Source organism: Anas acuta, chromosome 3, assembly GCF_963932015.1.
Source record: "Anas acuta chromosome 3, bAnaAcu1.1, whole genome shotgun sequence".
NCBI lineage: Eukaryota > Metazoa > Chordata > Aves > Anseriformes > Anatidae > Anas > Anas acuta.
In genome coordinates this window covers 14,248,554-14,264,368 of record NC_088981.1, presented here as the reverse complement: position 1 = coordinate 14,264,368, position 15,815 = coordinate 14,248,554, and the positions used below count along the sequence as shown (strand labels likewise).

General features: G+C 36.5%; 1 long non-coding RNA gene across 2 annotated transcripts in view; it reads right to left on the bottom strand.

Annotated features, from left to right (window-relative positions):
• The window catches only part of LOC137853445 (uncharacterized), a 91,211-nt gene that overhangs the window by 15,484 nt on the left and 59,912 nt on the right, over positions 1-15,815 (bottom strand). For both annotated transcript variants that reach the window (XR_011094504.1, XR_011094505.1), the window contains exon 2: positions 12,416-12,480. This is a non-coding gene — a long non-coding RNA (uncharacterized lncRNA). The remainder of the gene's footprint in view (positions 1-12,415; positions 12,481-15,815) is intronic.

Here is a 15,815-nt window from a genome sequence, read left to right as displayed (position 1 = left end):
CACTCCAAGTTGTTAAGAAGCAAGCATGAAAGAAGACTACTGCCCTGCAAGAGCAGAGGAGAAAGGGGCAGATTTGTTTACAACCCCTTTTTATCTGTCTCAACTGAAGTTTTCTCTGTTTTCAAAGATTTCCTTCTAGTTTCTGTTCTAATAAAACTTGACTATTGAATTTACAAGTCCTTTTGGTAAACTCCAACATGCTCACTGTGAGGACTGTCATTTGAGGATCTTGTTGCACATTTCTATAATCCTTGCAAACTTTTCACCATTTCTGGCTGCTCAAATAGATATTCCCACTTCAGCTCCTGTTTTTGCACAGGATCTGAGTGTCTTATTTCAAGGGAGCACTGACACAATGAATTATGACCTCTTCCTCGCTTCCTTTCCTCTTTTCCTCTCTTCTTCCAACAGATGAAGAATTTAGCATTTCCTTTTCTTCTCTAATCCTTCATATGTCTCAGTGACTCTGTCTTGTTGTTCTTCTCCCTTTGAAATCACTCTCTCTTCCTTGTTGTTTTTCCTCTCCAATTGCAGCATGTTTGCTCTTTCTCTACCTATGACCTCATTTGTCTCTTTTCTTTTGTCACATTCCTCTTTGACCTTTCACTTCCAAGATCCTTAAATACACTGCTGCTACTGGATATCAGGAATCTCTTTTCTACAGTTCAGCCTCAACCCCTTCTTACCTAGCTTCTGCTTTTCTTGCCCACATGCTCTGCAGAGCTAGTCCCTAATGGTTGCTTCATAATATTCATTTTCAAGCAAGGACTCCATTTTCATGTGGTTTGATATATGCCCTTCCTGGTACCAAATTCTCTGGTTTCTGTTATTTTATTCTTTCTTTCTCTCTACTCTCATATTATCACCAAGTGCATTTGTCTAACTCCATCTAACTCCACTCATTTTTGCCAGGAGCCAGTTCTTCTAAAGCATATCCCAGGTTGACATAAGATCAGAAATGCAAATATCTTCACCTTGTTATAACCTCAAATACCTGTGTATAGTCCATATTTGTCTCCTAGAAAAACTCATTATCTCAGCCAACTTCTCAGTGATTGATAGCCATGAGGTGCAACAAAACCTAAAAAGAGTTCCTGACCTGTCCATTCCACAAGCCCTTTCTCTTTTTTTTGATCCCTGTAACTCACTGCTTTGCTTGTTGTTCAGGATGATAAAACCCTGTCTCACCTCCAATTCTGAGCTCTCATCCAAATTCTGTAGTGCTTTCTTGCATAAGATTTTTCAGTTATAATCCTTCCTGTCTAGCTACTGTCATGCTACTAAAAATCACTTCCACACTCTCACTTCCATTTTTCTCACTGAAATCATATTCATAGGCAATTACTTCAACTACAGCAGTTTTTTCACTTTGTATCTTTCTATGGACTCCTTTCTTTACCACAAAAGTTATAAACTAATTTTCTTATTTCTCTTTTAAAATGCTTCATAAAGCACACTTTCCCTATAATCTTTCATTACCTGTTAAAAGATTATTTCCAGTTCCTATTTGGTTTGCGACCCCTCCTGCCAACATTTATTTGCTATGTTGTTGTTTTTCTGTTTTTCAAATGAATCAATTTGTCATACCACTGTGCCTTATGTCTTCGTTCCTCTAAACTGTGTATTCTCCTCAGCCATAGTATATGCAAAAAGTCATACACTAAAATCATAAAAGCATCAGTTTCCTGTTTCCTCTCATTCTAGTAGCTGGATGTGCTCACCTGTAGCCTCTAGTCTACATTAGGTAGAAAATTATTTTTTGTGTGAACTATTTCCTAAGACAATGGGCACTGATCAGTGATGAAGGCTCTTTACTGGTATTATAACACCAAAAAATGGTAGTAGCATCATTACAATAGGAGGCCACCAAAGTTTACTTTTGCCAGTTGCCTTTGCCAATATCTGGGTGAAAAAACATCATCAAGGATCAACATTATGAAGGTACAAGTACAATAATTTGTGCCAGAGAGAACTTTTAGCCTGCAAATGCATTGCATGCCTGAAAATAACTGATAATTTATTAAATTCAAAGAAACAAAAGCTAAATGACTCTGCTGTACCCTGCCTCTGGATCTCATCTCTTTAGAAGCCTGCAAAATTTATGTAAGCCTAATATAATCTACCTATGTGTCATTGTTACTTATATTGTGGCAGCACACTCTCTACACGGACCAGGACCCCAAAGCCTCAGCACTGTTCAGACAGAGAACCAGACAGGAAATACATTCTCAGCTACAGCCGTATCTATTCTGAATGGCTCTTCAAGCCATGTTTTCAAAATTGTCTCTGAAAAATAGTCGGTGGGTCAAATAAAAAAGAAAAGAAAAAGAATTCCTGCACTAAGACAATGCAGATCATTTTGCATACCATCTGCAGAGTACTAATTATACACACCGTTGCTATTTGTCAGTATAAGATATTTCAGAATGATATCTGTAAGCCATCTGCCAGCTATCTTATTCACATTCTTCAGATCATCAGCAAGAAATCTTACACATTTTTTCCTTAGGTAACAATCTGCAATATGCAAAAGTAGTTAAATAGGAATGACTTTCTAAAAATGACTTAACATATAAGTGAATTTGAGTGAACTCCAAATGAATTATTTTGAATTGTTTAAAAATGTCATGTTTGAAATCATGTTTTTGAGACTTCATATTAGGTGTTATGCAAGACTTTCCACTCCATTTTATTTGCTTTATGATAATTTATTCTGTACTTTATGTGATTTTTGTTTAGAAACATCAAGGAATTCATGTGTTAAAAATAAAGCATCATTAGCAATTACATTATGCAAACAATTTATTTTATGTTCCCCCAATCTCAATCTTTGTATTTTGCACCTGCTTAATATGAAAAAGTTTTGTTCAGTTGGTTTTATTTTTGTTTCATTGGTTGTGTATTTTTTTATTGTGGGTTTTTTTAAACGTACGTGAAGAATTATTCATTCTTGGGGAAGTAGTTCTGCAAAATTTTTCCTCCTTTCTCAGCTTCTCTAAATGTGTAATTTCATTGCACAACTGGGTACACTTCAGGTACAGGAAACAACAGAGAAAGGAGAAGAGGAATTAAGAAAGATCATTCCCATACAAACAGTGAGGAAGAACTGTAAAAGTGAAACATTCAGTTCAGTGGCCATCACATAACTTTCTGCTATGACTGAAATGACATCATAGAGATGATCAAAAGAAGATCTCATAACCAAAAAAAAAAAGTCTTTCATTCAGATACATAAGACGTGAAGAGCTGTACTCAGATCCTGACTCTGTAACAGGATCCTGGCATGACCTTATGTGCATCATTTAATCTCTCCTCGTTTCATCTCTTTTCCAGAGGAAGTTAAACAAACAAACAAAAAAAAAAAAAAAACAACAACAAGAACAGCAACAAAAATGTTAATGGTCATTACATCACGTTTAAACATCCCACTACTTCTCCTGGCCCTACCCAAGCATTGTGAACCTCACACTCCAATCCCTCGCTCTGCTGCAGATTATGCTATCACCAGAGATGATGTCCTACACCTATCAACAAATTACTGTTGTAGGTGTTGTTGTACCAATGCAGAGGAAAAAAAGGGAATTTAGTAAGTATATTACCAATGCACAAGGAAAAAAAAAAAAAAAAGAAAAAAAAAAAAGGAATTTCTTCTTCAAGGAGGATAAAAGTGTACGAAATTTCAACATCTACAGATACAGAAAGGATTTTTTAGATTTTTTTTTTCAGGAGGTAGTAAAGATGACATGCAAATGTCTATAAACAAATCCTTGGTGTGTGAATTCTCCAGAATCATGAATCAAATAATCCGGAAAGGTTCTGTTTCATTGCACAACACCTGCTAGGATTTCCCAACAAATACAAACAGAAACATAAATCATAAAAAATATTCACAAAACCAGAATCAACTATGGATAAGGAAAAAAAATAAAATCAGGGGGGTTTTGGTGAGCAAATGGGTTACTTCATAAGAACATGAGCTTCTACCTTCACCACCCTCAGTCCATCTGATGGAGTTTTTCTACTGTCAAGTACATTGAGTTTGTATTTTCATTGCCAAAGGAAAAAAAAAAAAAAGGGGGGGGAAGAAAGAAAGAAAAATTGGCTATTTGACAGCAAAACAACTAACCTGATTTAGCTAGAACATTTTGTAAGAAAATCAGCTATGTAGATAATGTCTTAATATATCTGGCTGAGGTCAGCCATAGTTAAAAGGACATAATTTCACTAAGCTATGTCAAGGTAAGGACCACTTGACTCCATCTAGAACTTTGCCACAAAGCAACTATCTGAAATTAATTATCTCGATTAAAATAATAAAATAAAATAAAATAAAATAAATTAAAATAAAATAAAATAAATTAAAATAAATTAAAATAAAATAAAATAAAATAAAATAAAATAAATTAAAATATAAAATAAAATAAAATAAAATAAAATAAAATAAAATAAAATAAAATAAAATAAAATAAAATAAAATAAAATAAAATAAAATAAAATAAAATAAAATAAAATAAAATAAAATAAAATAAAATAAAATAAAATAAAATATAAAATAAATATTACAGCAAGATGGGTACATATCATTATTGTACACACCTACCACAGAGAGTTCATACAGGGTTATGCTGAGATAAATGGCATACAAAACGTCAGAAAACATGCCTGACAAATGGAAGAATTGCAAATAACTTGAGTTAGTTTCTCATACATCTCATCATCTGGCCTAGAAACTACAGGTGAGTACAGATGACTTGCTGTCATCCAGAAGTCCCAGATCTCTTTCTGCAGAGCTGCTCATCTACCAGTCTGTGTATATACCCAGGGCTGCTCCAACCCAGGTGCAGAAGGGGGAAAAAGGAATAAGTCAGAGTTTCCTGCATTCTCCTACCCAAACACACATGGGATCAAGCATAAATTAACATGCATTTATTATGGGAATGGATAGAATCAAGGCTTAATGAAATGAAAAACTATCAACAGATGTCACCAGACCAATACCATTACTTTTCACTAATGCATGCAGAGAGTCTTAGGGCTAGCTATTTGTTAAACATGCCACTGCCTACTTCCCAGCCCAATATCACATAGCCTCTAATCCCTACGGAATCATATAAATACCACAAATGTTCACAGCTGGAATATGGCATTTTGTTGTTTCTCTTTCAGAATATTTTATTTGTTTTTTTAAGTCATCCCACAAGCATCTCTGTTTGAATTTCCTCCAAACCATGTTCAATCCCACAACAGGCTGTGGGATTGTGCCTCTCAGTGCTGTGTCTAATCAGTGTAATAACAATAGAGCTGAGTTAGAAATGTCCTGTTGAATCCAGCACATTAAAAATAGGATTGTTTGGGAGTGTGCGTACCAAATCAGATGGCTAATGCCAAAACATAACCCAGGTAAAGAAGGTATTTCTCAACAGAAAACAATCATATGGTAATTGCACAAATGGTGTCATACAGATTCAGTACTCCCAAAGAACCTCTTTATTGTGCCAGTTATACGATACAGTCATCTGCTTTCTTCTCCACTTCATTTACTTTGTTTTCAAATAAACGTTTTTATGCTTGGTACACAAGATCTTACTTGCCAGATACACTATGGTTTTCATGTGTGTCACAAGCATTGCCTCAAAGAGCTCACTGCCTGCTTTTCAAGGGGATGCAGCTAATGTGAGTTAGAGAGAGAAGACAAGACAAGACCTAAACTGAAAAGATCATTCAGTTTCTGCCTTCAAGCAAGCACACAGAGATTCAACCAGAAGTGAGGGTTTCATTTGTACAGGCTCACATACACTTGGCTTTGCGGAAATGGTAAGTGTTAAGAAGGAATATTGATGAGAAAAGTGCAATGACTTATCAAGCAACCTAAAATGATATTATCCAAACATAAGACAATATAGAAAAAGGCACAGAGTATGTTTATGAATGAGTGGGGAAAAGTGCAGTAAAGCAAGTATTACTTTACAATTAACCAGGCTGGAGATGTAGGAAAACATGGATTTACACTAGACTGCAAGAAAATAATAAGTTTTGAAACACTGTGGCATGTCAATAGAAGGGGGAAAAAACTTCCCTGCCACTTCATCACTGGATGGGAACAGCATGGGGAAGATACTGAGAAAATCAAAAGAAGGGAGCTTTCGGAAATCAAAAGAGGATGAGGGCAGTTATCTGGGCTCTGTTTCCTGACTGATACAGACAGAGGTCTAAGTCTTCATAGGAAAGCAAAAGAAGCAATGTTGGAGCTTGACACAGACAGGAAGAAAAAACAGCATTATCACTATTCTTATCATTCTGGGTGGCAGGACAAGCAACCATATAGTATTACAGGGGATGAAGAAAGGCTTGGGGAAGGAAATCTGTACTTTTCTGTGGGCAAGATTTGGTAAAGAAACGTCTACCCAGTCCTAGCCATGTCTGTGGAAAGGACAGGTTCAGGTCTGCAATGTCATGGAGAGCCAAGGTCACTTCCACTAATACATGAACATGTCAGTGCAGTGATACCTTGGAAAACCCAGTCAAATTCAAGTATGTGTAATATAGTGAATATATCACAAGCTATTCTTTTAGAATTTTACAATGTCTTGGTATTTTTACTTCATTATTGCAAGCATGTGTTTCAACATGCAGTCTCTTACTTTCATTTAAACCCAAAAAGATAAACAAACCCTGCTTAAACTGTCTGTCTCTTGAAAGGAGAAATTGAAGATAAAGACAAGAAACCATTAAAACTTTGAAAATGAATGTACCACCAAAAATCTCTATGGTATATGCACCTTATTTCTTAATTTGCAAAGATCACCTCTTTTAGAAGATAAGACACTGAAGCAAAGGTAATAGCTGGTTTCAACAGAACAGGTACTTTGTGAATCCCACGTTGATTTCAATGCTCCCTGACATGAGAGTTGAAAGCTTTTTCAGAAATTCTCCACGCGAAAAGAGCAATCATTAATAGCAGCAGAACAGAGATATACCTTTTCCAACAAAAATAGACATGACTAGAGAGTTTCAGAATGTCCTCAGTTAATCCACAAAACATTTTTAGAATCCTGTAATCTTCACATTCCTTAAAAGCTGAGTAAATAATCTACTGAGACAATTTAAATATATTTTCTTGCTTACTAACTCTCTACACACATTTTGACTGCAGTTCATTTGGTACTAGGACTGTGCTTTGAGTGCTTTCCCAAAGCAAGTCGTCATTAGCAGTCCTTGAAAATTGTTTAATTGATTTCCTTTAAGTAATCAAAACCTGCTGTGGCTTTGGTGCTCTGTTACCTGTATCAAACGCTACAGTTGTCTTACATGGTGGTCTTGTTCTCTTCTGTTGTGGCTTAACTGTAATAAAGTACCACTCTAATTTGTTCTAAAGTACCACTCTAATTTGTTCATTTATAATTTGGCAGTTCCCATGTTCTCTCACACAGACCTGTCCCCTTCATCATGGTTCTCACAGGCTTAGTTTTATAGATACGAGACTGAACATATAGCCTAAAGAGGTTTTACCACTGAGTTTAGAAGACATTTAACTTGTTCCTAGGCCTCCAGCACAACAAAGACAAAATAGTCTTTAAACTTCAGTCTGTAATCAGTATGAATGCAGACTATGAGCCTCAAGTTTTTTAGAATAATCAGCTCAAGCTGTGGCTTAGTTTTCAGGTATAGCCACAATAAGTTAATGAAATTGGTGCTCTGCATTACAACCTCAACACAACAGAAATATGTGTCAAGAATCTTTTCAAGAAGTAATTTTCTCTACGAAAAGATGAAGAAAAGTGAGAATGATTGAATCTGTGGAAATTGTTGACCTTTTCAAGTCCTGGTGTTGTGGTTATCCTAGCCTCCCAAAACAACAGAATTTTTGCCAAAGCATCCCCCAAAAAGATATAGACTTCCAGGCCAAAACAATCCCAAACTGAAGACATTAAATCAGTAAAATAATAAATATATAAAATCAGTAAATAATTGGTATAAATGAATTAAGTTTTTCCATTTGCTATTGTTCTTGTTGACAAAAATAATGTATTGTTCCTTTTACACTCTATGGTAATTCAGCATCACAGAGCCCTTCCCCAGAGCAATTGGGAAAGAAAAAAAAAAAGAGCTTTGTGGATGGTGGATGCATCCACCATCTTTTTTGCATGAAAATAACTAACAGATGAGTATTTATATTTAGGATTGTAGTTTTGCATAGACAAACAGCAGATAAATGTGTGCCCTTGGTATCTGGGTTACATCCTTTAGGAATTGGGCCTAATGTTCTCTTTCCATAGAAAGATTCTAAGAAGCAATGTGAAAATGAGAAGCTGAGAAATAAGCCTACTTTGAAATATATCAATAATGATACACAAATGCATGCCAGAAGCACTTTAATTGCATTCAGGATAAAGTAAAAAGTACAAGAGATGTAAAACAAAGTGCAAGATATAATGAGATGTAACAAATGAGAACCAGGAATAGCTGTGTTGCAAGTCAGAGCAATATGTAAGCTTATTTACAAATCAGAGGAAAAATAATCACCCTCGGATTCAAGAAAAAAGCCTTTTCCAAACCTTCCCATTAACTGCATAGTGATGCATGTAGCTGCCAGATTTTAATGATCTAGCCTAGATTTTTTAGAACTGATTTGCCACCGTTTGTGACCCTTTGTGGCTAGCAGAGAGGGTCCAGAGGCTATCAGAAGCCTCTCCCAGTAATCCAAAACTGGTCATGACTGGTATACACTGTGACAGAAGGAATACACAGCTGAACTACAGCAAGAGTGATGAAAACTAAATAAATGCTATGATTCTATGAAACTGTGGTCAAGGCAAATGCATGCAAACATGATTCTGGTTTCAGTTTCTGCAATGGTTTACTGCCTCATGGAAATATTATAATCACACTTTTCCTTTTTTTTATTTATTTTTTTTTAAGTGTTGCCTGTACTTCCTTCTCTGTGGCAAAGTTTGTAACTAAGAGAGACTGTGGAGGAAAGCATGGTTATCTTATATCAGCAACTTCAAAACTGAAAGGAAACAAAAAACAACCTACAAGAACAGGTAAAAGCAAAGCTCAAGGCCAAGACCAGAATTTCAACCTATGTCCTTGAGTGCTCGTTGTGCCTTGAAATCTTAGATCACTACAACTGTCTCTCTGAAGGACCTTCAAAGCACTCTGTATATTCTGCTACATGAAAGAAAGGTTTTCAATGTTATTTTCTGTTTGAGCAAGAGAAATATGGTATTATATGTCTTATACTGGCAAATAAACAGAGGTGAAAAATGGTTGTAGCACAGATGTGCTTGAGAGAAAACATAGCCAAATAAATGAAAGGGAACCACTGTAGCAGTGATTCATGTGTAGCAAAGGTATTCTACCCATCTGCTTGTTATTCTGCAAGGCAGCTCAGTTTGTCCGGATATATCAGCCTGCTCGCTCACTGCTCACTACAGCTACAGCACCTGTTTTTTCTTACAGTGCCAATATTGATAGCCCTGTTCCAAATAGCCTCAAAATGATGGTCCCTACCAACAGACAAATCCACTGTGGACATTGTGACCACTACTGAATGTTAGAGGAAGCAAATCAATAGAAGGGGTATCGTATTAGTCAGCTGAACTGCTCAGAACACCAGAAAAGAAAAAAATTGATGTATGAAGACTTTATGCAAGAAAATGGTATCGTTTGTCATTTGTTATATAGTTATCTACCAGTATGAAAATTTTCAGCAGCCCAATCTGGAAAACTAATACATATTTTGTGTCCTAGGTCTGCCAATTTCAAGAACAAAATTCTCATTTGGTTTCAATGGATCCTTGTTTTCACTTCACTGTGAAAAGAAAGACTTCAAAGAACATCACATTATTTGCAAACTTCAGCCTTTGGCAAGTAAGTATGAACAAATACTCTCACAGTTCCCAAACATTTAAGAGTTACATTAAGTGCAATAAATAATTCAGTTTGCATTGCTCCTGGTACAAGCCACTTTATGAGCTCTGGTAAAGATGTACAGAGAGAACATACCCAGACACAGTAGATAAAACCTGGGCTAGGGTGAAGTCAACTGACCTTCCTTCTGACTCTAACAATGTTGTGCTAAAGAATGTGAGAGGTCTTTTATTGATATCTACCTTTCTCATTTTCTCAGTGAGGCCTGAGCCTCAGCTTCTCCATGTAGCTGCAATCATAGTTAGTCAATGCTGTGAAGAAGAGAAGAGACACTGTCTCATGCTACCCGACTTCAGCGGCTCCACTGGTTTCCACACTCAGAGCCTGACAGCTTGATATTTCCCAGAAGGCTCAATAGCACGATTCTTTCTCTTCTTCCTGACCCCCTGCATGAACTAAAGTGAGCTTATGACATAAAGCTGACAAGTTTAAAGGAGCCAAATCAGAGTCTGAACAGTGTTTTCGCTACCTTTCATATTCTTTACTTTTTACCAGGGGCTTTCACAGACCATAAGGAATGGTGCAGCATTTCTTGCTCTAAGGAGACCTAAGTTAATAATTTTCCCAGTCCTCAGCATGACACTGATTGCAATGCTTTTGTTGGAAACTAAAGCTATATCCCTTTTTCAGATGCATCGTAGCTTGCTGCCTAGAGGCACTAGACATGTTACTTAAGGGCTCTGTCATGGAGGAGGCAGTGCAAACCATATCCCTGCTAGCACCGGCATGGTCAAACCCAACAGAGTTTCTGTAGATTTGGCTGAAGGATTAGGAGCAACATAAATGCTTCTCTCCAAGTAGGCAGTAACCTTTAATACTACTGCTATTTACATATGTGGTTACTTAGATCTACATATTCTGTCATCTTCTGCTCTGCTTTTAATACAGCTAGGAAAACACGAAAAGAAGTATGTCTGCAACTATTAATATGAACATTTTAAGTATTTTCTCAACCCTGCTCAAGGCCTTTGGGTTGGTTATATGAAAATGTTTGATTCACCTTTTTTTTTTCGACCTAAGTTTTTGGACAAACTTTAAAAAAAAAAAAAAAAAAAAAAAAACAAGAAAGAGTGTTCCTGGCAAATAAGCCTCAGTTTCACCCACACAATTATTTGTGCCAGAGTGCCTGCATGTTTGTCTAATCAAGGAGTAGAAAAACCATTATAAAATGCTTCTGATCGATAGCCTGTAGGCACAGAGCTCGTAGGCACAGAGCTTAAACGTTGAATATTCATTGTCAATCAATAGTGTAAACATTCAAAAACACTTGCTGAAAAAACTCAAAACCCTATCTGAGTAAACCACAATCTGCTCACAAATATACTGCTAATGCTAAAAGGAACGTTCCTCTAAATGCTGTTCTTTGCAGACTGTCAATACCTTTCTAACTATATATTTAAGTTGCTTAAATCTTGCTGTAAAGTACAGAAGTTTTCTGAATTGAATATTTCTTTTCAGATCAGGAAAAAAGAGGCCTAGGTAAAAGACAGTAATGAAATATAAAGATATGAAAAGGAGGGAGGGGGCATTTAGAAAGATTTTGACATTTGGTCTATCACATTTTTTAAACTAACCATGTGTCAGGAATCAACAGATTTGTTCCATTCACACAAGCATAGCAAAAGGAATGAGAAGGAATGATATATAATTGTATTTGTATTCAAGTAAGATGCCTTCTCAGACTTTTAACCCAGGATGTGGAAATTTTTCCAAAAATATGTTAAACTTTTTTTTTTTTTTCAGTATTTCTCGAAAAAAACATGTGATAAGTTGTATGTGAATAATGTAGCTCCACATTTCACTTGCAATACTTAAAATGTGGATATGAAGACTTTCAAAGTGACACTCATCTTGCAAGTAAACAATTTATTCTTTTTTTTTTTTCAATGTATTTCAAAGAAAAAAAGACTTTCACACTTCAGCAGTACAATCCCTAGGGACATAAAGATGATTTAGCAATACCTGGATAGCTCTCAGTTGTATATTTCTCTCAGTGCTTCTTTAGTTTGCTGAGCCATATACTGTGGTGCACTGTTTATAATTTGCACTTTTATGACTCCATCCAGATGAGAATCTCAAAGTATTTTTCAAACAAGAATGAACTAATCCTTGCAACTGAAGCAAGAAGAGGTTCAGTGACTTCCTCAAGGACATAAAAACCACCTTGATTCAACTCACAGACTCCAGTACATAGCAAATGGCTAGTGTCCAAAAGTTCCCTAGAAGTTTTCAACAATATTCCTTTTTACAGCCCTGATTTAAAAATGCGATGCAAATAAATGAAAGAGTTGTGGTTGCTGAAATGAACTAGCTTGGGTCAGGAGTCAGATCTCTCAATTCCTTCTAGTCATCATACCAGATTTTCTGATTGGAAAATTTCTGGAAATTAGTTAGGGCATCAGAACAGTCTGACATCCCACGCTAAATATCATAGATAAAAATTTACAGCAGGCATCACCTGCTGTCATGTCATGTAATTTACCTTGGCAGGGGGATTGGTCTAGATGATCTTCAGAGGTCCCTTCCAACCTCATCCACTCTGTGATTCTGTAAAAAGAACAAAATTAATTGCTGATAGCTTTCAGGAGGAACAGCAAACAACCTTGACAGAGATGTGGCATACAAAACTAGACCCCCACCTAAAGTACTGTGTTCAGTTCTGGGGCTGCCAACATAAGGACATGAACCTGTTGCAGAGGAGGGCTGCGAGGATGATCAGAGGGTTGGAGCTCCTTTGAAAAAAAGCTGAGGGAGTTGGGGTTGTTCTGCCTGGAGAAGAGAAGGCTCTGGATAGACCTCACAGCAGTCACAGGGAAAATCTTCATTATGCAACAAAATCTGATACTAGCTGTCCAGACAATAACTAAGGGGGTTATTGCAGGACTGGGGAAATGATTAGTTCTCAGAACGCTTTTATTTTTATTTTGTTTTCAGTCATTTGTTGCAAAGGCATGTTTTTCAAACAATAAAATATGCAAAATATGTTGAAGGATGTGCAGGTAAAAGGTAAGATTAACTGAAGGAGGTAATATTAACTTAACTGTTCTCAAGAATCCATTGCTTCAGTAAACAGTTCATTCTTCAGAGCTCCACTGCATCAACAATACAGTAATTCACTTTTTATTTCTAAGCTCTCTATTCACCCTATTTTATTTTTTTTAAGAAAAGATTAATTTAATATCAAGAAATCACAATTTCTTGCACCTTGCAGGGATTATAAGGAGTGTTGGCATGCATAGTGCATCTTGAAAGATTCTCTCTTCTGCATAGATGATACGCTGGAGTATCAAAGTTTCTGATTCACCTCTTAGCTGAAGATGTTTTCAGTGTTATGTTTAAAACCTTTAAGCTTCAAGGCTTGATCAAGCATTAACACTTCGCTAAAGCAGAAGCCCTGGTGCTTGAGAACAAACGCTGAAGTGAATAATGTGGTGTTAAAGATCGTGCTGGAGATTCTAACAGAAACTGAGCATATCTACTTGATTACATATTGAAACCGTCTCTTTTCACTTAGTTGCTTTTATCTATTTCCATATATTCAAAATGTTTATAAGACAACATGGGATATGCTCCCAAGTCAAAAAACAGACATAACTATTAACTCAAAGGGAATGGCATAATATACACAAACTGACGATCTGACCTCTATTTTCAGTGAAGTGACATAAGCCTCTCCAAATGAAAGAATACACTGAGAGGATAGTTTGCTTAGCAGCAGGAAGCCAATTAGAACAGATTCAAAAGGTCAAATTACCAACTATTTCTAATCTTACACTGAAATCAGCAGAATTATTTACATAGACAGAAAGAAGGAGCTTTGCTGTTATGTAAGATCAGACTAAAATCCATGCTCTTTCTAACATAGAATTCCAGCCCTTCCCTAATTACGTATTTATTACATTACTAGAAGCTCATTTAAATCAGCAAGATTAATTTCAATTCATTTTAATTAATTTAATTAAATTTATACTCAATTTTGATTCATTTAATCCTGGTGCAAAATCAGAATCAGACCCCCAAATCCATAGAGAGTGAAATCAATGTTTTACCTCATGTGAAAAGAAAATACAGAGTTACAAGCTCCCTCTTTTATGTAGGTTCTGTAAAGGATGCTTAACATGTACAGAACAGCAGCAAGCACTGCAGAGAAGCAGGAGTCTCTCATATACACACCAGCTGCATGGCACCTTCAATTCCCCAGAAAAAGGTTGCACAAAGTCTGAAAGCATTAGGATTTCAAGGATAAGCTTGCCAGTTGCTGTATTAGCTCAGCCAGTCAGCATTTCCATGGGAGATAAACTAATGCCTCAGTAATATATTGGCCACACTTCAGTAGCATTCCTAGAAGAGCTTTTGTGGTAGGATTGAAGGTAAAACAGTATTCATTTGAGAAACCTGCTTGGTTCTCATAAAATCACTGGACCCTTTTACACACTCTTCACTTCTTAAAGAGACGTATCCTTTGTTATCCTATACCAGCTCTTCTATCAGATCTACAGTACTTCATTCATTTCCAGTTTCTCATATAAGGAGATGCAGAACACAGCATCCGATCCAACACTTCTTGCAGTGTGCAGTAGCAATGGCAATTGCCCTTTAGTAAGGCTATATATATGTCGCTGGAAAACAGGCCTATAAACATGGGATATGGTGGCATAAAGAGCATCACCATGAGCAGAAAGGGCTGAGGTAAGTAACACTGTCCTATATCCTATTGTCCCTGCCACGCCAAAAATATTGTCTTTTTAATTTGAAGAGTGCATCTCTCTATAATTAGATTCTGATGAAATAAAATTTATAACACTGTTGGCTTCAAATATCTCCACTGTGACTAATGAAGTTAATCCATATTTAATTTCAGGGTAACAAGATCGGGTTTCCATCTCCAGTGTTACCTGTGGTGTGGTCATACCACTTCTCTGTCATGACAAAGCCACGTACCACCAAAGAGAAAAAAAGGCTTGCTAGAACACTCAAGAAAATGGGCTTTTAGCTGTAAAGCAAGACTTGTCCTTTTAGACTTTGCTTTTTCTGCATACATATAGTCTTTTTATTACTGCTTTATATGACAAACTCATTCTGAACCTTAGTTATGGCACCTTAGCGTTATGCTCCCCAAACTATATGGAAAATTAAGAATTAGAGACAGAAATATTTATGCAGGGAAAAGGAAGAAAGATAGACAGAGGCACAACACTTGCTCTTAAAGTGCTATCTTGTGCTAAACACATTGTGCCAGATGCTGAGATCAATTTTTCTATGATATTGCCAACTGTCTTCAGCATTTGTTCAGGATATTCAGTGACAGTAGGTTAAGGCCAAGGGAAGAGAAAAGCGGATCATGTACTAAGTGGAATATCTGACATTTTTCAGGGCAGCAATCACCTCTTGCTGTAATGAGCAGAACACATGCTAATGTGCCATGGTGCATTGCAGCCAGGAGAAAAGGTCACGCTTAACAGAGGGCTGCAGAAGTCGCTGCAAACTGAGCATCTATTTAATCACCACAATGAGGCCAAGAGCATTATCCAGGGGTAATCATATTATTTCTCAAATACAGTTTGTCATGTTAAAACAATATTCCACCAGAATGAGGGGCTATTTGTGCCACTGTGGGATACTCTGAAGCTATGACTATCAGTTTTGTGGATTTGTGTCAAACATGCAGGAGACATGAGTGCTGTGCCTTTCAGTTTTCCCATTAAACAAAACCCTGTGATGAAGTATTTAAACAAGGATGTGCTGATACTATTTGGTCAACCATTTCAGGGCAGGGTGCTAAAGATCTCATGTTAATTGCATCGTTGAAAAAGGCACTAGAGAAGCAGAACAAAATGATTTTATTCACCCATTCTTCTCTACTATTTCACAGGAAAATAATG